General features: G+C 45.1%; 2 protein-coding genes across 4 annotated transcripts in view; one reads left to right on the top strand and one right to left on the bottom strand.

Annotated features, from left to right (window-relative positions):
• The window catches only part of LOC128702392 (protein bowel), a 75,465-nt gene extending 72,734 nt beyond the window's left edge, over nucleotides 1–2,731 (bottom strand). Inside the window, exon 1 of the mRNA XM_070102111.1 lies at nucleotides 2,722–2,731. The gene's annotated coding sequence lies outside the window, so the exon portion shown is untranslated. The remainder of the gene's footprint in view (nucleotides 1–2,721) is intronic.
• LOC128702393 (uncharacterized) overlaps nucleotides 1–22,500 on the top strand; it is a 130,266-nt gene that overhangs the window by 98,519 nt on the left and 9,247 nt on the right. The window contains exon 2 of one of the 3 annotated variants that reach the window (XM_053796636.2): nucleotides 4,072–4,226. The gene's annotated coding sequence lies outside the window, so the exon portion shown is untranslated. Of the gene's footprint in view, nucleotides 1–4,071; nucleotides 4,227–16,573; nucleotides 16,708–16,733; nucleotides 16,953–22,500 lie in introns of those variants that run through there. The other 2 variants (XM_053796635.2, XM_053796637.2) reach the window with 2 other exon arrangements.

Genomic DNA, 22,500 nt, shown 5'->3' with positions numbered 1-22,500 from the left:
ATCAACATACCTGCAGGTAAACTCCAGGTATCCCTACTGTGTCCCAACTCTGCCTGACGCTACTGAAGCCTCCCAGCTGAGGCTGACACATCTCAACACCTCGTATGAACCCTATCCTGTGTGATAGAATATGACAGGGAAACACAGCTTTTGTTCCCACTGTGTAACATACAGAATAGTATAGCAGCACACTGCTGGTGTTCCCACAATGTAACTATCATATAGAATAGTGTAGCAACACACTACTGGTGTTCCCACAATGTAACTATCATATAGAATAGTGTAGCAACACACTGCTGGTGTTCCCACAATGTAACTATCAAATAGAATAGTGTAGCAGCACACTGCTGGTGTTCCCACAATGTAACTATCATATAGAATAGTGTAGCAACACTGCTGGTGTTCCCACAATGTAACTATCAAATAGAATAGTGTAGCAACACTGCTGGTGTTCCCACAATGTAACTATCATATAGAATAGTATAGCAGCACACTGCTGGTGTTCCCACAATGTAACTATCAAATAGAATAGTGTAGCAGCACACTGCTGGTGTTCCCACAATGTAACTATCATATAGAATAGTGTAGCAACACTGCTGGTGTTCCCACAATGTAACTATCATATAGAATAGTATAGCAACACACTGCTGGTGTTCCCACAATGCAACTGTCATATAGAATAGTGTAGCAGCACACTGCTGGTGTTCCCACAATGTAACTGTCATATAGAATAGTGTAGCAGCACACTGCTGGTGTTCCCACAATGTAACTATCATATAGAATAGTGTAGCAACACTGCTGGTGTTCCCACAATATAACTATCATATAGAATAGTATAGCAACACTTTGCTGGTGTTCCCACAGTGTAACTGTCATATAGAATAGTGTAGCAGCACACTGCTGGTGTTCCCACAATGTAACTATCATATAGAATAGTGTAGCAACACTGCTGGTGTTCCCACAATGTAACTATCATATTGAATAGTATAGCAGCACACTGCTGGTGTTCCCACAATGTAACTATCATATAGAATAGTGTAGCAGCACACTGCTGGTGTTCCCACAATGTAACTATCATATAGAATAGTATAGCAGCACACTGTTGGTGCATCCAACCGTGCTGAATAAATAAGAAAGACGAAGAGAGAAACTGCAGTAGCTACAGCAGTCCCGCGGAGCAGTAGCACATATGTGGACACTGCTTAACATAAGCGTTGCAACACGCCAGCCTCCCCAGTGACAGGCAACAAGCAACAAGCAACATTCTGGAGGAGACTTAACACTGAGTAACGTGGGCGTTTCTGAAGACATGATACAGCTACCTACTTTGTTCCCTCCCCCCTTCTCCCCTCTCTACCCCCATCACCCCCCACTGTGATAACAGAAAACCTGTTCTGCATGTACAATCCAACATATATATATATATATATATATATATATATATATATATATATATATATATATATATATATATATATATATATATATATATATATATATATATATATATATTAAAACCGAGTGCATTAATGGGAGAAAGTTTGTTTTAGGAGAGTTTCACAAAACGTAAACTTTCTTCATATTGATTTTCATTATCAGAAGTAAACTTCAGATCCACTATTCTTGTGGTGAGTGTAAACCATTCGCAAGCGACCTAGTGTTCTGGAAACTTTAGAGGACGTTTCGGTCCTTCCCGGACCATTGTTGAGACTGAAACGTTGGCTGTCAACTACGCACCAAATTGTGGGTTGTGAAATGTTCCAGCCACGGTATTGTGACTCATATTCTTCATCTGTTAACCCCTCTTCTGTTTACAGGGCACGCCAACAAAAACTGACTCCCAACACTCCACTTATGACGAGGCGTCTCAAAGTTCCGAGTTTTCGCCTCGACAGTCGAAAGGAACGGCGTCGAGTCCTGGGCGACTCAAGACGTTTATGGCTACATCTTGTAAAACCTGGTGCCCCTGTTGCCTAGCAGTAAATTGGTACTTAGGCGTTGGTTGACTGTTGTGGGTCGTATCCTGGGGCAAGACCTCACGAAAACCACAATGGATATAAGCCCCATTGCTTGGGTTTTTGGGGGGTTATAGAGGTCCGCGAATACTAATCCAGTTATCATTTCCTTCTGTCACATGCACTCGAATTTCAAATATATATAGCTTCAAACAATAACTTTTTTGACTATTGTTATTCTTGGCAAAAAGTAAATAATCTATAAACTAGAAAATCCACATTCTGAGACACGGGCCAGAGTGACTCCCGAGACGGAATGTAAAATATAAATGAAAATCTTAATTATTTTCTTCAACCGCTCTGGTAGCCAGGGTGAGAGAGAGTAGCACCTGTATATACCAGTCATCGCCGCCAGCTGAACGTATTACTACTGCGTTATCCAGGCACACGATGCTCTTCCAGAGGTAACGTGGACCAGATGCAAGAATCCACACCATTCGAGGATGATATTATTAAAGCCTTACACTAGTAGCCTGTGAGATTCCACAATACACACATCATTTGTATCCTCACATACATAATATCACTCACCACTAATCTCCCTGGCTTAGCGAACACAAATATCCAGCTATGTTTCACTCGCGGGTATTCACATTTGACACAATGAACCGGTTCAGCGCACAACAATTTCAGAAACACATCTTATCAGGGAGGTTCACCGAGTATATCCAGGCCAGCGACTACGAGAGCGAGAGGACTAACATACCCACACTCGGCAGAGGTCCAACTCAAACTGAGAGAGAATTTCCTTCGAAGCTTTAAGCGGCACCCACAGCACCCAGCACCCATCTTGTTGCCATCACGCCGGGCTAACCTTTGTCCTTTAATATAAATGGGTCTGTTTATATTTTCACAGTGAAAATAGACTTGAAATTCCTCTTTGGGATCTATTAAAGGCATAGCTGAGAAAATAGTTGTGTTGATAGACTCAGTGATACGACTCCTCGAGCTGTACGTCAAGAATGTTTTTATGTATTTTTTTTAAACTAGTTTTTGTTCGAGAAATAATGAAAAGATGACAATATCTCGAAGCCAGCAAGTAGTAACCATAATGCTGCCGCAGCATTAATCCTGCGGCACTATTAATCCTGTAGATGCATTAATCTTACAGTAGCATTAATCCTAGAGCAGCATTAATCCTGCCGCAGCACCGTTAATCCTGCAGTAGCATTAATCCTGCCGCAGCGTTAATCCTACAGCAGCAGTAATCCTACAGCAGCAGTAATCCTACAGGAGCAGTAATCCTACAGCAGCAGTAATCCTACAGCAACAGTAATCCAGGAACAGCATTAATCTTGCAGCAGCATTATATACATGTACCTTGAATATATACATATATATATATATGTATATATATATATATATATATATATATATATATATGTGTGTGTGTGTGTGTGTGTGTGTGTGTGTGTGTGTGTGTGTGTGTGTGTGTGTGTGTGTGTGTGTGTGTGTGTGTGTGTGTGTGTCAGAAATTTGTTTGTGTTGAAGGTGAGAAAGAGGGAGTGAATATATAAGAGGAGTAAATATTTAACCTAGACAGGTTGGCTAAGATTCCTTGCCAGGAAAATTGGCAGGTGCTACACGTTGTTTGCTTTATAATTAGGCTTGCCCTCTCGGAATTAGGCTTTTGGAACCTTAAATCATATTTGCCTCTTGTTTTTCTATGCGCCAGAATTTGATTTTATGCCCTTCTATCTGGCTAATAAAAATTCAGCCCTGCGCAGAATTGTGTTGGACAATTTGTGTGTTGTTGGTTGTCCGGGAAAAGAGTTGATTTTTATTATGTATGAGTAAAATGAGATTTTTCTTTTAACCTAGAGAGGGTTTTCAAGGCTGGTGAAGAGCTCTTGATGCAAGGAATTCATGCTGCCTTCTTCCTCCTCTCATCAACCTTAATTACCTCTCATTCTCCCGACACAATGATTTATACTAATTTAGTGCTCAGTAATAATAATAATAATAATAATAATAATAATAATAATAATAATAATAATAATAATAATAATAATAATACTGCTAATAATAATCTCTCATAATTTATTATTTTAATCAGGTGGCAGCGTTAAACCCGTAGGGATCACATTTCTCCCGGGGAACGGGAGGCATTCGGATTCGATCCAACAAAGGGAAGGCCAAATCCAGTTCCTCGCATCAAGACCCCCGTCACCGGCGTCAAAGAACCTCCCTTGAGCTTCTTATTCATGTCAGGTAAATAGAAGTATCTCACATATTTCTCAGCTTAATTCTCATTAAAAACGACTCTGACTGACCGATTTGTAGTCGCGGGGTGAGGGTTGGGGGGGTTGAGTCATGGTTCCTGGCCCCGCCTGTGGTTTCTGTACTCTTGGGCCCCCTAGCATACTCTTAAGTGTTCGGTGTTGGCCTCTTACCACGTCCACATCATTCCACTTACCTGTTAGAGCTAGGCTGGAAAAGTAGTTCCTTACATCTCTGTGCGCTAGTTCCTGGGTCTGGCAGTTGTATTGTTGGATGAAAGTTATGTGAAGAGGAAAGGTATGTGTGGATAGGACAGAGGGTAGTGTGGATAGGGCAGAGGGTAGTGTGGATAGGACAGGGGGTAGTGTGCATAGGACAGAGGGTAGTGTGCATAGGACAGGGTAGTGTGGATAAGACAGAGGGAAGTTTGGATAGGACAGGGGAAGTGTGGATAGACAGAGGGTAGTGTGGATAGGACAGAAGGTAGTGTAGATAGGACAGAGGGTAGTGTGCATAGGACAGAAAGAACTTTGGATAGGACAGGGGAAGTGTGGACAGGACAGGGGAAGTCTGGATAGACAGAGGGTAGTGTGGATAGGACAGAGGGTAGTGTGGATAGGACAGAGGGTAGCGTGCATAGGAGAGAAAGAACTTTGGATAGGACAGAGGAAGTGTGGATAGGACAGAGGGTAGTGTTGATAGGACAGAGAGAATTGTAGATACGACAGAGGGAAGTGTGGATAGGACAGAGGGAAGTGTGGATAGAACAGAGGGTAGTGTGAATAGGACAAATGGTAGTGTGGATAGGACAGAGGGAAGTGTGGATAGGACAAAGGGTAGTATGGATAGGACAGAGGACTGTATGGATGAGTGTATGGATAGAGCAGATGGGTGTGTGGATAGGAGAGCAGCAGGTGGATAGCAGAGGAACGAAAGGAAGGCGGTAGACTGAGGTACTAGCATGCTCTCCTTCAAGGTGACTCACAACCCCGACCCACCCTGCCACCCACCCTGCCACCCACCCACATCCCACTACCCTATCATCCACCCAATCCCACCCGGCCTTCCCCATCCCCAGCAAAGACCATAGTAGAATATTGAACGACAATGTTAATTTGGATTAACCTGGAGGGTCAGTAACCCAGGTTAAGCCAGTAGAACCAATGTGGCTTACTGACATTGCCATCTTTCCTCCTCCCCAGGATGCCACCCACAACAGTAAAAATAATAAAAATAATCTACTGATAATAATAATAATAATAATAATAATAATAATAATAATAATAATAATTTTTAGGAATATTTATTTTATTAAGGGGAAGCTCTAAGTCCGTATGGGGCTACCTGGAGTTGCTTCCGGGGGGCACCGCCCCCCATGGCCCAGACCAGACGTCCTAGTTGCTGGCCTGATCGATCAACCTGTCAGTGCCCGCTACCAGCACTCCAACGTATGCACCACAGCCCGGCTAATCAGGAACTGTTTTTGAGGAATCTGTCGAGTTGCCTCTTGACAGCCAGGAGTTTGTTGGTGATCCCTTTATGTATGAAGGCAGGGTACTGAAGAGTCGTGGCCCCTTGACACTTATTGAGTTCTTTCTCTCAGCGTACTCATCGCTCATCTACTGTACGTTGGAGGTACCCTGCATCATTTATCAAGCCTCTTGTGTTCATAAGTAGTATTTCCAGTGTGTAAGTTTGGTACCAATTCCTCCAGTATCTTCCAGGTGTGGATTATGATGTGTCTTTCTCGCCTATGTTCTAAGGAGTATAGTCTAGGGACTTCAAGTACTCCCAGTAATTTAGATGCAGGAAGGGAAGAATAGCTCCAATTCCTAAGATCTAGAGCCCTCCTTCAAGGCATCACCTGCGAAGGAAGGAAAGGTAACGAACAGGGGAGAGGAATTAACATGGGGAATGACAAGAGAGGTTTAATAATGGAAGCAAAGAGTGATAGAAGTGACATTGAAGAATAGCAAGAGTAGAGACGGAAATACTTGAAGGTAGAGAGTAGAGGCAAAAAAAATACGAATACGTGGTAGTACAGATGAAGATAGTAAATGAGTGCTGGAGTAGCAGGAGGTGCAGTGACAGTGACAGGTGGAGTAGCAGTAGTGGCAAGAGCAGATGCAGGGGAAGCAGCTGTAGCAGGAGCAATAGCAGCAGTAGAAGCAATGGCAGCAGCAGGAGCAGTGGCAGCAGCAGGTGCAGAGGAAGCAGGAGGAGCAGTGGCAGCAGCAGGTGCAGAGGAAGCAGGAGGAACAGTGGCAGCAGCAGCTGCAGAGGAAGCAGGAGGAACAGTGGCAGCAGCAGGTGCAGAGGAAGCAGCAGGAGCAGTGGCAACAGCAGGGGCAGAGGAAGCAGGAGGAACAGTGGCAGCAGCAGGTGCAGAGGAAGCAGGAGGAACAGTGGCAGCAGCAGGTGCAGAGGAAGCAGGAGGAACAGTGGCAGCAGCAGGTGCAGAGGAAGCAGCAGGAGCAGTGGCAACAGCAGGGGCAGAGGAAGCAGGAGGAACAGTGGCAGCAGCAGGTGCAGAGGAAGCAGGAGGAACAGTGGCAGCAGCAGGTGCAGAGGAAGCAGGAGGAACAGTGGCAGCAGCAGGTGCAGAGGAAGCAGCAGGAGCAGTGGCAACAGCAGGGGCAGAGGAAGCAGGAGGAACAGTGGCAGCAGGAGGAACAGTGGCAGCAGGAGGAGCAGTGGCAGCAGCAGCAGTAGCAGCAGCAGCAGCAGCAGTAGTAGCAGCAGCAGCAGCAGCAGCAGCAGCAGCAATGGCAGCGTCGTCTCCTCCACTGAACAAGTCCAGCAGGGCAGACAACTTAGCTGCCCCAGCACACCACTACACTTCACTCACTCCCTCTCAACATCGTTCAACATCTCTCTACTTCCCTGCATAAACTCCGAAACATTTCAAGTCGATCACCTGTACCAGACACATCAAAACATTAGAGAACAATGCAAAATTAACTATAAACACAACCTAAAAAAAATAACATTAATGAAGAGTATAAGTAAAAAAAAACATTAAGGTGCTGAGCGATACATTGTGGTACGGGACGAAGTGTAGTGAAGTGTAGTGCTGGAGGCGGCGTTCTCTTATCCTCTATTTTCATCCAATTATTTTTTTTTTATTAAATAAATCGCTGATGCAAAACACAATTCAAATCGTTTATTTTCCACACCAGTATTTCGATTTTCAGCAACGAGAGAGATATAGTAAGTTCAAAACTGTTTTAAAAGAAAAGCTTGGCAAGACCGATGCCAGCACCACCGTGTGGCAAGTCTCTGAATTAACAACTCAACTCGCTGCCAAGAGATGGCGCCACGGATCTAACATGTCCAGGCAGTAACTCCTCTTGGTTAATATTTTTCACACTAGTTGGTTGGTCACCAGGGGGAGAGGGGTTTGATGCCGATCAACTACATGAGAGTCAATGGAAATAAATCACTTTTTCTGACCTTTTCTGGGTTATCCTGGGTAATTTATACTATATATGATAATTGTTCTTATGTGTACAGGCAGGGGCATTACCAGTAGACCCCTGGTTGTCTTCAAGTCGGTGCCAGATCAGCCTGGCTGTGGTTCGTACGTTGGATTGCGTGCGGCCAGCAGTAACAGCCTCGTTGATCAGGCCCTGATCTACCGGGAGGCCTGGTCGTGGACCAGGCCGCGGGGGCGTTGATCCCCGGAATACCCTCCAGGTAGGTAGGCCCCACTTATACAGCAGGTTAGGTTCTGGGCTACTGTAGGGCTCCACTTATACAGCAGGTTAGGTTCTGGGCTACTGTAGGACTCCACTTATACAGCAGGTTAGGTTCTGGGCTACTGTAGGGCTCCACTTATACAGCAGGTTAGGTTCTGGGCTACTGTAGGGCTCCACTTATACAGCAGGTTAGGTTCTGGGCTACTGTAGGGCTCCACTTATACAGCAGGTTAGGTTCCAGGCTACTGTAGGGCTCCACTTATACAGCAGGTTAGGTTCAGCAGGGGCTCCACTTATACTACTGTAGGGCTCCACTTATACAGCAGGTTAGGTTCTGGGCTACTGTAGGGCTCCACTTATACAGCAGGTTAGGTTCTTAGGGGGCTACTGTAGGGCTTAGGTTCTGGGCTACTGTAGGGCTCCACAGCTGGGCTAGGTTAGGTTCTGGGCTACTGTAGGGCTCCACTTATACAGCAGGTTAGGTTCTGGGCTACTGTAGGGCTCCACTTATACAGCAGGTTAGGTTCTGGGCTACTGTAGGGCTCCACTTATACAGCAGGTTAGGTTCTGGGCTACTGTAGGGCTCCACTTATACAGCAGGTTAGGTTCTGGGCTACTGTAGGGCTCCACTTATACAGCAGGTTAGGTTCTGGGCTACTGTAGGGCTCCACTTATACAGCAGGTTAGGTTCTGGGCTACTGTAGGGCTCCACTTATACAGCAGGTTAGGTTCTGGGCTACTGTAGGGCTCCACTTATACAGCAGGTTAGGTTCTGGGCTACTGTAGGGCTCCACTTATACAGCAGGTTAGGTTCTGGGCTACTGTACTTATACAGCAGGTTAGGTTCTGGGCTACTGTAGGGCTCCACTTATACAGCAGGTTAGGTTCTGGGCTACTGTAGGGCTCCACTTATACAGCAGGTTAGGTTCTGGGCTACTGTAGGGCTCCACTTATACAGCAGGTTAGGTTCTGGGCTACTGTAGGGCTCCACTTATACAGCAGGTTAGGTTCTGGGCTACTGTAGGGCTCCACTTATACAGCAGGTTAGGTTCTGGGCTACTGTAGGGCTCCACTTATACAGCAGGTTAGGTTCTGGGCTACTGTAGGGCTCCACTTATACAGCAGGTTAGGTTCTGGGCTACTGTAGGGCTCCACTTATACAGCAGGTTAGGTTCTGGGCTACTGTAGGGCTCCACTTATACAGCAGGTTAGGTTCTGGGCTACTGTAGGGCTCCACTTATACAGCAGGTTAGGTTCTGGGCTACTGTAGGGCTCCACTTATACAGCAGGTTAGGTTCTGGGCTACTACCCCTCCTGTACCTGTTCCATAGTAAACTTAGTAATGCTGCAAGTAACCTTTCCACCGCCAGACAAGAATTTAATCCCTAAAATAGGGATTACGATCTCAGCATGTATACACTGAGATATATATACACCTCTTGGGGCGGGGCAGATGGTAGACCAGAGGCCTAGCTTCTCCCTACGAGCCCCGTGAGGGCAGGGAATGTGGCTAGGCCTGGGGACACTTGGTCCCAAAGATGAGGAGGTACTTGTACCTCCTCCCATGGGAGACTTAAGTCTCGAGACACTCCCCAGATAGGGAGCCAAGGCCGGGTCACCACTACTTGGAAAAGACCCGGGCCGGGAGAATACCGGCGAATAAAAAAAAAATACACCTCTCAGTGTATATATCCTGTTTCTCACTGGTTTCATGCCATCTAAGAGAGTGGGGAGAGAGGAGTCATAATGACAGTCATGCCTGATTACCTCACATTTCCCAGGTGCTCTGTGACTCCTGCGGGATGAGTGCTTGCCTGTGGCTATATTGTTAATAAGCAAATCCAAGATAGGAATTTGGTAAGCATAAAAGTCGCTATCATGGTCGAAATAATTCACAACTAACCCACAATATTGTGATTGTTAGAATTCACAACTGACCGACACATTTTTTTTTTTTTTTTTTTTATTCGCCGGTATTCTCCCGGCCCGGGTCTTTTCCAAGTAGTGGTGACCCGGCCTTGGCTCCCTATCTGGGGAGTGTCTCGAGACTTAAGTCTCCCATGGGAGGAGGTACAAGTACCTCCTCATCTTTGGGACCAAGTGTCCCCAGGCCTAGCCACATTCCCCGCCCTCACGGGGCTCGTAGAGAGAAGCTAGGCCTCTGGTCTGCCATCTACCCCGCCTCAAAAGGGGCTCGTGGGAATGGCAGTCTTATGAGCTGCAGATGGTAGCAAGCTCAGGCATCTCTTGACCTTCACCGACACATAGAAGAGGAAACTTAGACGACGTTTTGATCCATCATAGACCATTATCAGTCGCGACTTGGTGATGGTCCAAGGTCCGAAAGGTCGTCTGTGTTCTCCCCAAATTGTGATTCATTTGTTAAGAGAGATTAAAATAAGCTCACAGGATGCCAAGCCAGTGATGATCTTCTTTAAATCACTTGTTTCTCTGTAGGCTGGAATACTAATGTACACTAACGGCCACTTTTACGGAAGGCGAAATTACAGATCTGGAGAATATACAGAGAACTTTCACTACATATATAAGTTCAGTCAAGCACCTCAATTACTGGGACTGTTTGAAGTCCCTTTACATGTATTCCTTGGAATGCAGGCGAGAAAGATACATCATAATTTACACCTGGAAAATCCTAGACGAACTGGTCCCAAATCTGCACACACATATCACACCCTACGAAAGGAAAAAAATCGGCAAACGGTGCAACATCCCTCAATAAAAATCAAGGGTGCTGTGAGTACACTAAGAAATAAATCAATAAGTGTCAGGGGCCCAACTCTTCAACTACCTCCCAGCATACATAAGGGGGATTACCAACAGACCCCTGGGTGTCTTCAAGAGGGAGTTGGACAGACAACTAAAGTCAGTACCTGACCAACCGGGTTGTGGCTTGTACGTTGGATTGCCTAGTTGATCAAGCCCTGATACACCTTGAGGCCTGGTCATGGACCAGGAGCGTTGACCTCCGGAACTCCCTCCAGGTAGACTCCAGGTGCGTATGCATATACTGAGAGATAAACATCTCTAAGTGTATATATGCTAAAAAGTAAATTTCTCTATATATTAGATATAAAAAATATAACATCAATGCCCTGAAGAGGTCCAGGAACTGGAGATCAACACATGACAGAAGACGCTTTTATTGGGACAACATTTTCCTCCTCTGCTGAGCGAAACGTTGCATTAATATTGTGGACAGAACGTTGTTTGGGTGGAAGGAGGAGAAGAGGAAGAGAAGAGAAGAAGGGAGGAAGAGGAAGAGGAGGTGTTGCTCAGACCTGGACTCTGACTACACTATTACTCTTAGTTAAAAGTAGCTGTGCTGCTTCCTTATTTATCCCGCCTGCGTAAGTCACTCTCTTACTCCCTTTTTTCATCCTGCCTGCGTAAGTCACTCTCTTACTCCCTTTTTTCATCCCGCCTGCGTAAGTCACTCTCTTACTCCCTTTTTTCATCCCGCCTGCGTAAGTCACCCCCTAATCACTTCCTGAACGCTGTAACCCTTCCTCACCCCTTCCCACTGTATCCTTCACCACTGTATCCTTGCCTTTCTATCCTCTCTCAGGGCTGATTGAGATATCTTCATGAAAATCCACTTATTCTGTGTATGATAGAGGATATACGGAGAGACGGTAGTGCAAGGGTAATAGTTGAGGACTCTAACGATGTCCTCATTGCCTTAGTTAAATCTTCCAGCTCAGACTGAGAGATTTCTGCACTATGTATGTGATCCATCTTGTGTGATGCAATATAACAGTGAAACACTATCCTGTGTGATGGAATATGACAGTGAAACACTATCCTGTGTGATGGAATATGACAGTGAAACACTATCCTGTGTGATGGAATATGACAGTGAAACACCATCCTGTGTGATGGAATGTGACAGTGAAACACCATCCTGTGTGATGGAATGTGACAGTGAAACACTATCCTGTGTGATGGAATGTGACAGTGAAACACTATCCTGTGTGATGGAATATGACAGTGAAACACCATTTTGTGTGATGGAATATGACAGTGAAACACCGTCCTGTGTGATGGAATATGACAGTGAAACACCATCCTGTGTGATGGAATGTGACAGTGAAACACCATCCTGTGTGATGGAATGTGACAGTGAAACACCATCATGTGTGATGGAATGTGACAGTGAAACACCATCCTGTGTGATGGAATATGACAGTGAAACACCATCCTGTGTGATGGAATGTGATGGTGAAACACCATCCTGTGTGATGGAATGTGACAGTGCAACACTATCCTATGTGATGGAATGTGACAGTGCAACACCATCCTGTGTGATGGAATGTGACAGTGAAACACCATCCTGTGTGATGGAATGTGACAGTGAAACACTATCCTGTGTGATGGAATGTGACAGTGAAACACTATCCTGTGTGATGGAATATGACAGTGAAACACCATTTTGTGTGATGGAATATGACAGTGAAACACCGTCCTGTGTGATGGAATATGACAGTGAAACACCATCCTGTGTGATGGAATGTGACAGTGAAACACCATCCTGTGTGATGGAATGTGACAGTGAAACACCATCCTGTGTGATGGAATGTGACAGTGAAACACCATCCTGTGTGATGGAATATGACAGTGAAACACCATCCTGTGTGATGGAATGTGACAGTGCAACACTATCCTGTGTGATGGAATGTGACAGTGCAACACTATCCTGTGTGATGGAATATGACAGTGAAACACCATCCTGTGTGATGGAATGTGACAGTGAAACACCATCCTGTGTGATGGAATGTGACAGTGAAACACCATCCTGTGTGATGGAATGTGACAGTGAAACACTATCCTGTGTGATGGAATGTGACGGTGAAACACCATCCTGTGTGATGGAATGTGACAGTGAAACACTATCCTGTGTGATGGAATGTGACAGTGAAACACCATCCTGTGTGATGGAATGTGACAGTGAAACACTATCCTGTGTGATGGAATGTGACGGTGAAACACCATCCTGTGTGATGGAATATGACAGTGAAACACCATCCTGTGTGATGGAATATGACAGTGAAACATCATCCTGTGTGATGGAATATGACAGTGAAACACCATCCAGTGTGATGGAATGTGACAGTGAAACACCATCCTGTGTGATGGAATGTGACAGTGAAACACCATCCTGTGTGATGGAATGTGACAGTGAAACACCATCCTGTGTGATGGAATGTGACAGTGAAACACCATCCTGTGTGATGGAATGTGACAGTGAAACACCATCCTGTGTGATGGAATGTGACAGTGAAACACTATCCTGTGTGATGGAATGTGACAGTGAAACACTATCCTGTGTGATGGAATATGACAGTGAAACACTATCCTGTGTGATGGAATATGACAGTGAAACACTATCCTGTGTGATGGAATATGACAGTGAAACACCATCCTGTGTGATGGAATATGACAGTGAAACACCATCCAGTGTGATGGAATGTGACAGTGAAACACCATCCTGTGTGATGGAATATGACAGTGAAACACCATCCTGTGTGATGGAATATGACAGTGAAACACCGTCCTGTGTGATGGAATATGACAGTGAAACACCATCCTGTGTGATGGAATGTGACAGTGAAACACCATCCTGTGTGATGGAATATGACAGTGAAACACCATCCAGTGTGATGGAATGTGACAGTGAAACACCATCCTGTGTGATGGAATATGACAGTGAAACACCATCCTGTGTGATGGAATATGACAGTGAAACACCGTCCTGTGTGATGGAATATGACAGTGAAACACCGTCCTGTGTGATGGAATGTGACAGTGAAACACCGTCCTGTGTGATGGAATATGACAGTGAAACACCATCCAGTGTGATGGAATATGACAGTGAAACACCATCCAGTGTGATGGAATATGACAGTGAAACACCGTCCTGTGTGATGGAATGTGACAGTGAAACACCGTCCTGTGTGATGGAATATGACAGTGAAACACCGTCCTGTGTGATGGAATTTGACAGTGAAACACCGTCCTGTGTGATGGAATGTGACAGTGAAACACCGTCCTGTGTGATGGAAGGTGACAGTGAAACACCGTCCTGTGTGATGGAATGTGACAGTGAAACACCGTCCAGTGTGATGGAATATGACAGTGAAACACCGTCCAGTGTGATGGAATATGACAGTGAAACACCATCCTGTGTGATGGAATGTGACAGTGAAACACCGTCCTGTGTGATGGAATATGACAGTGAAACACCGTCCTGTGTGATGGAATATGACAGTGAAACACCATCCAGTGTGATGGAATGTGACAGTGAAACACCATCCTGTGTGATGGAATGTGACAGTGAAACACCGTCCTGTGTGATGGAATATGACAGTGAAACACCGTCCTGTGTGATGGAATGTGACAGTGAAACACCGTCCAGTGTGATGGAATATGACAGTGAAACACCGTCCTGTGTGATGGAATGTGACAGTGAAACACCGTCCTGTGTGATGGAATATGACAGTGAAACACCATCCTGTGTGATGGAATGTGACAGTGAAATACCATCCTGTGTGATGGAATGTGACAGTGAAATACCATCCTGTGTGATGGAATGTGACAGTGAAACACCATCCTGTGTGATGGAATATGACAGTGAAACACCATCCTGTGTGATGGAATATGACAGTGAAACACTATCCTGTGTGATGGAATATGACAGTGAAACACTATCCTGTGTGATGGAATATGACAGTGAAACACTATCCTGTGTGATGGAATATGACAGTGAAACACTATCCTGTGTGATGGAATATGACAGTGAAACACTATCCTGTGTGATGGAATATGACAGTGAAACACTATCCTGTGTGATGGAATATGACAGTGAAACACTATCCTGCGTGATGGAATATGACAGTGAAACACTATCCTGTGTGATGGAATATGACAGTGAAACACTATCCTGTGTGATGGAATATGACAGTGAAACACTATCCTGTGTGATGGAATATGACAGTGAAACACTATCCTGTGTGATGGAATATGACAGTGAAACACTATCCTGCGTGATGGAATATGACAGTGAAGCACTATCCTGTGTGATGGAATATGACAGTGAAACACTATCCTGTGTGATGGAATATGACAGTGAAACACTATCCTGTGTGATGGAATATGACAGTGAAACACTATCCTGTGTGATGGAATATGACAGTGAAACACTATCCTGCGTGATGGAATATGACAGTGAAGCACTATCCTGTGTGATGGAATATGACAGTGAAACACTATCCTGTGTGATGGAATATGACAGTGAAACACTATCCTGTGTGATGGAATATGACAGTGAAACACTATCCTGTGTGATGGAATATGACAGTGAAACACTATCCTGTGTGATGGAATATGACAGTGAAACACTATCCTGTGTGATGGAATATGACAGTGAAACACTATCCTGTGTGATGGAATATGACAGTGAAACACTATCCTGTGTGATGGAATATGACAGTGAAACACTATCCTGTGTGATGGAATATGACAGTGAAACACTATCCTGTGTGATGGAATATGACAGTGAAACACTATCCTGCGTGATGGAATATGACAGTGAAACACTATCCTGTGTGATGGAATATGACAGTGAAACACTATCCTGTGTGATGGAATATGACAGTGAAACACTATCCTGTGTGATGGAATATGACAGTGAAACACTATCCTGTGTGATGGAATGGTGGTGAAACACTACAGCTGAACACTACTGTGTGATGGAATAGACTCACCTACCTGCTGAGGAACTTCACTATCCTGGTGTGTGAGTTATGACAGTGAAACACTACTCCTGTGTGATGGATATACCGTGACATCACTGGTGTGGAATCGCATCTCTGGGACAAGATTGAGACCCTGTGATGGAGATATGACAGTGAACCATTCTTGGGTTATCCGTGTGTGTGGTAAATACTGAACTAAAAATAGAATAAACACTCATCCTGGGATGAGTGACAGTGAACACTACTGGTTGAATGATGACAAGGAAACACACTCATCCTGTGGATGAATATGGACAGTGAAACACTCATCCTGTGTGAGTGGAATAGTGAGAGTGAAACACTATCCTGGCAGTGTGGTATGCAGGAACACTACTGTGGGTGATGCAGGAAACACATCCTGGGTGAATGATGCAGAAACACTACTGGGATGAATATGACAGTGAAACACTATCCTGTGTGATGGAATATGACAGTGAAACACTATCCTGTGTGATGGAATATGACAGTGAAACACTATCCTGTGTGATGGAATACGACAGTGAAACATAACTGGTGTTACTTTCCCTCAGTAACTATCATACAAAAAAAGTGTAACAGCACATTGCTGATGTATATAATTCTGCTAAATTTAAAAACCATACCCCTCCCTTACCTTCCCCTCCCTCACCATTACCACTCTCCTTACCTCACTCCTGTTTCTCTCCCTCACCCTTACCACTCTCCCTCCTGCTCGCCCTTCTCCCTGGCAGTATATACAGACTTCGTCCCAGCTGAGGTGGAGAGGGGAAGCCTTGGCACCGAGGAGGTTTGGCAAGCCTTGTGTTTGGGAGGAGGGGTGGTTTATGGGCACCAGGGTATAAGGTGTGGTAGGAGGGTTAGTAGTGAGGCATAGGGCCACCTCCACCAGTGTTGCTCCTGCCAGGGTGGAGTGTGTGCCTGCATCGCCTTCCCAGGAGGAGTTTTTAAACCTGATGTTCAACCCTCACCTTGGGCGCCTGGCAGGTGAGTGGTGGTCAGGAGCACACCCTCACCTGAGGCAGCTGTGAAGTGGTGGTGAGGAGCACACCCTCACCTGAGGCAGCTGTGAGGTGGTGGTCAGAAGCACCCCCCCTCACCTGAGGCAGCTGTGAGATGGTGATCAGGAGCACCCCTCACCTGAGGCAGCTGTGAAGTGGTGGTGAGGAGCACACCCTCACCTGAGACAGCTGTGAGGTGGTGGTCAGAAGCCCTCCCCTCACCGTGGCCTGGTAGGCAACTTTCTAGCTTCACACGCTGAGTGTCTGTGGTTCGATCCCCGACAAGCGTATAAACATGAGGCGTATTTCCTTACACCTGTTGTCCCGTTCACCTAGCAAGTAAGTAGGTACCTGGGTGTTAATCAACTGGTGTGGATCGCATTCTGGGGGACAAGATTGAGGACCCCTGTGGATATAAGACAGTCTCTCGATGACGTACTGCATTCATTGGGTTATCCGGGGTGGGTAACCCTCCTGGGGCTAAAAATCCAAATAAAATCTTGTCTCATCACCTGAGGCAGTTGTAAGGTGATGGTCAGGAACACACACCTCACCTGAGGCAGTTGTAAGGTGATGGTCAGGAACACACACCTCACCTGAGGCAGTTGTAAGGTGATGGTCAGGAACACACACCTCACCTGAGGCAGTTGTAAGGTGATGGTCAGGAACACACACCTCACCTGAGGCAGTTGTAAGGTGATGGTCAGGAACACACACCTCACCTGAGGCAGTTGTAAGGTGATGGTCAGGAACACACACCTCACCTGAGGCAGTTGTAAGGTGATGGTCAGGAACACACACCTCACCTGAGGCAGTTGTAAGGTGATGGTCAGGAACACACACCTCACCTGAGACAGTGGTGATGGTCAGACACACACTCACCTGGGAGTCTGTGGGTATGGTCAGGAACAACACCTCACCTGGCGTTGTGTGATGGTCAAGAACACACACCTCATCTGAGGCAGTTGTAAGGTGATGGTCAGGAACACACACCTCACCTGAGACAGTGGTGATGGAGACATACATGTGTGATACCTGTCAGTAGTCACAGGAACAGAGCAGTGCTCTTCGTATCCTGTTTTCATTATTTACATTATAAACATTACTGTATATACATTCCAAACATAATATACATTTAGATTCAATATTTTAGCCCCGAATTTAACCCACAACAATTGACTAACACCCAGATGTTACAGTATGCAACATCTGTTAATTAAAGACTGAAGATATCTCCAGAGAATACTAGGTCAGCTTATTGATCCCCCTCTAGTATCTATTTTGTTTCTGGTTTTGTAACAGTTTGTCAGAGTATTATAGTCCAGTGGAGGCAGTGGAGATGTCATGTCTGAGGGCAATGTGTGGTGTGAATATAATGCAGAGAATTCGTAGTTTGGAAGTTAGGAGGAGGTGCGGGATTACCAAAACTGTTGTCCAGAGGGCTGAGGAAGGGTTGTTGAGGTGGTTCGGACATGTAGAGAGAATGGAGCGAAACAGAGTGACTTCAAGAATGTATCAGTCTGTAGTGGAAGGAAGGCGGGGTAGGGGTCGGCCTAGGAAAGGTTGGAGGGAGGGAGTAAAGGAGGTTTTGTGTGCGAGGGGCTTGGACTTCCAGCAGGCATGCGTGAGCGTGTTTGATAGGAGTGAATGGAGACAAATGGTTTTTAATACTTGACGTGCTGTTGGAGTGTGAGCAAAGTAACATTTATGAAGGGGTTCAGGGAAACCGGCAGGCCGGACTTGAGTCCTGGAGATGGGAAGTACAGTGCCTGCACTCTGAAGGAGGGGTGTTAATGTTGCAGTTTAAAAACTGTAGTGTAAAGCACCCTTCTGGCAAGACAGTGATGGAGTGAATGATGGTGAAAGTTTTTCTTTTTCGGGCCACCCTGCCTTGGTGGGAATCGGCCGGTGTGATAATTAAAAAAAAATAATAATCCCGTAAATTTTGTGGCTTCTCAATAGAGCTTTTGAATTGCAACTGAATAAATACAAACCAGCTAAATAAGGCTTGAGATTTTTAATAACAAAGATGTCTAGGCGGTAATAATTATACTTACTGTAACTTGAATAATTAAGGAGATAACCTCCTACACAATTCTTGGAATATAACTTAGTATACTTGTATATAGTTATTCTGTACATATAATAATATGGTGCTATGGGCACATTTGAAAAGATACCGTACTATTAATGTGTATCTTCTAGTACGTTGCTATGGTGAGATGTACTCATAAGTACATGAGTAATGGCGTGTAAGTGTGTGTGTGTGTGTAAGTGCTCAGTCTGTGCTCGGACTAAACTTAGACTTAGGATGTGACCGACAACAAATCCCTAAATAAGCTAACTTCTGGATCATCGAAATAATCAAATGGCTTGCTTAAATAATATAACCCATTCGCCAAACATCAATAATGCTTGAAGCAACAGAGAACAGCACAGTGTCAGGCAAGAAATCAGGAACAAAATGACCCTAACTGGAGACCTTCAAAAGATCCTACAAAAAAGGTATAAAACTCCCATATTACTGAAACTGACGTCAGCAATTCCAACTTCCCGACTACGACAGTGCGTAGGTGACAAATGTTGGTCTAGAGTTGAACTACAGATGCGCTCTCTCTCTCTCTCTCTCTCTCTCTCTCTCTCTCTCTCTCTCTCTCTCTCTCTCTCTCTCTCTCTCTCTCTCTCTCTCTCTCTCTCTCTCTCTCTCTCTCTCTCTCTCTCTCTCTCTCTCTCTCTCTCTCTCTCTCTCTCTCTCTGTCTCTTTCTTTTTCTCTATGTAGTGTCTCCACGACACAACTTCTGAGAACGTCAAATATCACTAAGTCTAAATAATGCCATGCGAACAGAGTTACACAGAGTTGCGAGATGTTATGTCCCGGCTCACCAGCAGAGACAAACTCTACCAAAAACACTAAGGGAAAACACCGTAAGTGTCCGGGGCCCAAGACTGTTCAACAGCCTCCCATCAAGCATTAGGGGAATTGCCAATAAACCCCTGGCTGCCTTCAAGAGAGAGCTGAACAGATACCTAAAGTCAGTGCCGGATCAGCCGGGCTGTGGCTCGTACGTTGGACTGCGTGCGGCCAGCAGTAACAGCCTAGTTGATCAGGCCCTGATCCATCGGGAGACCTAGTCATGGACCGGGCCGCGGGGGCGTTGATCCCTGGAATAACCTCCAGGTAATCATGGGGGGCGCCTAACCCGCAGGGATTATACAGCGCCTGTAGGGAGAGATGGAAGGCATTCAGGCTTAATTCAGGAAACTGGAGCATAGATGAAATTCCTTAGATCAAGAGTCCCTCACCAACGTCAAGGAACCTCCCTTGAGAGGCTGAAGAGAACAGCATTCTCCCAGACAAAATAGAGATGGAAGTGTTACCACCATCAGGAGCAATGAGAGAGAGAGAGAGGGAGAGAGAGAGAGAGAGAGAGAGAGAGAGAGAGAGAGAGAGAGGAGAAGCAAGGCCTGTAGATCCCTCAAGTGACTTGTATCAGCTTGAACCTGACACGAACTTTGGGACAAGCGAGCAGGTAGTTAGCAGTGATGGCAGCCAATCAAAACTCACCTTCAACGAGCACAATGGGCAGTGTAGGTGTTACATCCTACCTACATATATATGCCAAACATATAAGTCAGATAATATAAAATATAAAATTTTTGTTTTAGCTATTAACGAAAGAGCAATATATATATATATATATATATATATATATATATATATATATATATATATATATATATATATATATATATATTATTTATATATATATATAACCATATTTATGGCATCCTTTCTCTGAGGTTGCATCACCAGGTACCTACCCATTGCTAGGGAAACAGGGGTAGAAGGAGACTAGCACCCTGGTACGTATTCATTGCTAGGTGAAAATGGAGCAGGTGTGATGAGACATGTTCCCATATGTCTCTCTTGGGTCATACTTCTCAGTTTACCTGGAGTCTACCTGGAGGGCATTCCGGGGATCGACGTCCCCGCGGCCCGGTCCACGACTAGGCCTCCCGGTGGATCAGGGCCTGATCTACGAGGCTGTTACTGCTGGCCGCACGTAATCCAACGTACGAACCACAGCCCGGCTGGTCCGGCACCGTCTTTAGGTATCTGTCCAGCTCCTCTTGAAGACAACCAGGGTCTTCCGAATGCCCTTATTGCTGGTGGGAGGCTGTTGAACAGTCTTGGACCCCGGACACTAATTGTGTTTTCTCTTAGTGTACCAGTGACGCCCCTACTTTTCACTGGGGGTATGTTGCATCGCCTGCCAAGTCTTTTGCTTTCGTATGGAGTGATTGTTGTGTGCATATTAGGGACCAGTCCCTCCAGAATCTTCCAGGTGTAAATTACGATATATCTCTCTCGCCTGCGCTCTAGTGAGTGCAAGTCAAGTGCTTACAGGCGCTCCCAGTAGTTAAGGTGTTTGATGGAACTTATACGTGCAGTAAAGGTTCTCTGTACATTCTCTAGTTCTGCAATTTCACCTGCCTTGAATGGGGATGTTAATGTACAGCAGTATTCCAGCCTAGAAAGAATAAGTGATTTAAAAAGGATCATCATTGGCTTAGCATCTCTTGTCTTGAATGTTCTCATTATCCATCCTATCAGTTTCCTAGCAGATGTGATAGTGGCATTGTTGTGGTCCTTGAAAGTGAGGTTTTCGGACATTACCACACCCAGGTCCTTCACATTGCTTTTCCTCTCTGTTGTGTGATTGGAGTTTGTAGTATACTCAGTTCTAGTTATTATTTGCCCGGTGATCGAACTGGGGTACTTTCCCGTGATGCTTTTGACCACTCTAACTACAGAGCTGGGTTGTGTTTGCCGGGGTCGAGATTCATTTCCTTTCCCCGTCTCTTGGACTGCTTTAGTCACTGATTTCTAACTATTTGGCTCTTGTCATATCTACTTTTAAAGCTGCGTACTGAATTTGTGTGGTGGGGGGGAGGTAGTACCAGACATTCCCAAAGGGGTCATGAGAATACTGTACACAGCTGTTCTAAGACGCTGGTGTCAGTCACTGCCAAAGCTAAAATGCATAAATCACTTGAGTGACACCACTCAGGTAATGCCATCTCACTCTCCAGGACCAACACATGATAATACAGAGTACGAAGCATTAGCAAGAGCATTAGCAGAGAGGTAAATGGTGAGTCTGAAGGTCACGGGAACGCATTTAGAAACCTGAGTAGATCCATAAGCTACTACAATAATATGAACGTAGATACGCATAAACCTAACAGGCTGCAATATAAGTTGTACGTGAATGGTATACAGTACCGACAAGATGAAGAATTAGACACATGTGCAACATCTTGGTGTCTTGATTGTAGACGTTTCGCCATCCAGTGCCTTTACCAATACAAATTCAAGGATATAATTGGAAGAGAGTAGAATTATATACAAAAGATGAGGTAATCAGTCCCTCGGTCTTGAAGCAACGTAGTCTTGAAGACTACGGTGCTCTTCACCAAATCCAAGGCTGAGGGACTGATCACCTTATCTTTCGTATATAGTTCTACTCTCTTGGAATTTGTATCGATGAAGCCACTGGATGGAGAAACGTCTACAGTAAAGATACCCAGATGTTGTACATGTGTCTAATTCTTCAGCCTGCAATGTAAACAGACTGATGTAGTAGTCAGGTAGGTGAGCTACTCCATACTTTCTCGTAGCAAATATAATTACCACCCATTTCCCAGCCGCTGACTCTGTAGAATTTCACAAAGGTGAAATGTCTAGGAAGAAGCCTGTAGACCATGGTTGTCTGA

Source organism: Cherax quadricarinatus, chromosome 80 (genome assembly GCF_038502225.1).
Source record: "Cherax quadricarinatus isolate ZL_2023a chromosome 80, ASM3850222v1, whole genome shotgun sequence".
NCBI lineage: Eukaryota > Metazoa > Arthropoda > Malacostraca > Decapoda > Parastacidae > Cherax > Cherax quadricarinatus.
Note: the sequence above shows the minus strand (reverse complement) of the source record. Positions and strands in the feature narration are given on the sequence as shown.